The following is a 2,500-nucleotide window of genomic DNA, read 5'->3' as shown; positions in this document are numbered from 1 at the left end:
TCTTACTGACAAACAGACACAGATGACTACATAGCCTTATTCAAATCGCAATGACTGAGATACCTAACCCAGTGGCATCACCAGACCACTTCCAAAACAGCCCCGTCTAAATTCATGGACCGTCTCGACCGAATCGTCATACCCTAATTGCTATTCATTTCCGGTAATGAGTTTACCTGTCACGACCTCTGCCTTACAACCTCTCCGATTCACAGTCTATACATAAATGCGTTATCTCGAGATTCCTACCAACCTATGAGGAGAGGGCGTGTCAAGATCGCCTTCGGTGGGTTGAATTCCAAATGAGGGACTGGTGATTCTCCAAGTCTCGTTCCCCCGCCACCCCCGTGTTTCTCTCTGTCATACTGACACAAGCACAGGCACAGACACATACACACACATGTAGGGCATGGGTCTACTAAGGTACTATGGGTTTTAAGGGACAGAGAGAGAGGCTTCCTATATTTGTGTGTAGTATCGAAGTCTAGGGATAATAAACTCCTCATTTGGAATTGTTATCATCCAATTAGTTGCACGACTCTCTCGCCACTGGCTCCAATATAAATATGCCTAGCGCCAATTTTAACATTAAGGGTATACTGATACACTGAGATTCTAACCTCGCCTGACACAGCGAAAGACAGTGAGTTCAATGCCACGGTGAGAGAACGACTTGGACCTTTTTACTTGAAAAACTAGGTGGTAATTATGTACCTGGTAATTAATCGACTAAGGTGGTTTTAAACCAATGTGGGAAAAGGGCAAGGGCGAGAATCCTCATCCCCAAAAAACACTTCCTGAGAACCGGAACCAACCTTTAGAGCCAAACCACTCACACATATATATATGTATGTATACTACATGTATGTATACGTTTGTATCTATGCATATGCAAAATGTCAAGAAATCATAGACACTGCGAATCATTGTCTTGTCCCACAGTGATCTGTAATCCTATCAGAGGGCTGCATTATTGCACAATAGTGATACTTGTTAGCTGTTTCCCTTGGCAACCGCTCTAAACGGGACTACTGAGATTCACATATATGTAGCAATAACAGTATCTGGATTTTGTTGTTCCCTTTAAGTATCATTTTTAGTATATAGTAGCTGTTCGCGTTTTTGTGGCTTTGACTGATTTAAACCAGATAGGCCTAGTCGCTTTTCTTTCCAATAATACAATGTTTTGGCAGCTCTTTTTTTTCTTTTTGTGATTATAGCTTTCATTGATTTGTGCCAGATAATTTTCAGTTACTACATTCGGACAGTCGACTTTCTTTTTAACCTTTCTTTTCAGTGTTACAATGTTTTGACAACTATTTTTTCTAAATTTAAAACCTTTCACAGTTTGAATGATCACCAAGATGTGACTGTCATCAATACTAATGGTAGATTCAATGACGAAACTCATTTCCTCAAACTGTCTACGGTCCACTTTAATAACGTTGTTAAGTTTATTAATATGTAAAAGTTTTGAAAAAAACAAATAATTCGACAACTGGTATTTTTCCTATTTTATAGTGCAAATTACTTTCACTCTTTTTACCTTGCAAGGAATAAGTTCCAGTGATATCGTCCCTTTTGATAATAACCTCGTGCTCCCGTCCCGACACGGACGGGCTTGGAGGGCTATATGCCAAAGGATACTGGCATTCCAAGGCGGTCATCCAGCCACTTACTAACTAGACAGTCTTGCTTAATGTAGCTAATTTGAAGGCCACATAGGTAGTGAAAGAACGAACGTAATTTTATAGCCTCCACGTTCACTGAGTTTGGTACCAAGCAATGTTCGTTTCTTTTATTAAAATTAAATTATTTCTCAAAAAAAAAAAAGCTTTTATTCTAATGGAAATTAATAATAAAAGGCGATTATTTTCAGTGATCTAAAAACTGAAGTATTCAAATCTTTATGCTCAGGAGCTGGTTATCATTAATGCATTCACGAAGAAGCGCATTAATACGCAGTGCTTTTTCATCTTCCATCAACACAATATTCTTTTAATTTTTCTGTCTCTCTCTTTCCGTTCCTGGCGAGGAGTTCCCACCTCCTCGTTTCCTATTTCCTCTCTTTCTTTCGCTGAAGAGATCTTGAAGTGGGAAATTGTCTTTCTCCTTTTTTTCCTTTTTTTTATTTCTTTCGTCTCCTTATTCCTCTTTTGTCCGTCGTCGACTTCATTGTTTACTCTACTTTTGTCTTTTGTTCGGAATATTTTTCATTCGACGCTTTATTTCTATTATATTCTTTATTTCAAACGCTGAGCAGTAAACGTTGAGCGCCATGTCTGTTATGGAAGTAATTTTCTAGCAAAATATGTTTCCATATTTTTTCTGTTGTTTTTTTATTATGTATATATCTGTTTTCTTTACCTTTAATTCACATATTATTGAATTCTTACTCTCTTCACTCTGTTTTCCATTTTGTTACAGATATCCATCCCAATCTGTGAAACTTGTTCAGAAAGTAATGGATTTTAAGTCGTGCTCCATGCGATACTCGTAC

General features: G+C 38.0%; 1 protein-coding gene across 1 annotated transcript in view; it reads right to left on the bottom strand.

Annotated features, from left to right (window-relative positions):
- The window catches only part of Ddrgk1 (DDRGK domain containing 1), a 120,686-nt gene that overhangs the window by 90,140 nt on the left and 28,046 nt on the right, over positions 1-2,500 (bottom strand). The gene's annotated exons all lie outside the window — the stretch shown is intronic.

This window comes from Macrobrachium rosenbergii, chromosome 1 (genome assembly GCF_040412425.1).
Source record: "Macrobrachium rosenbergii isolate ZJJX-2024 chromosome 1, ASM4041242v1, whole genome shotgun sequence".
Lineage (NCBI taxonomy): Eukaryota > Metazoa > Arthropoda > Malacostraca > Decapoda > Palaemonidae > Macrobrachium > Macrobrachium rosenbergii.
This window is presented reverse-complemented; position numbering and strand designations above follow the sequence as displayed.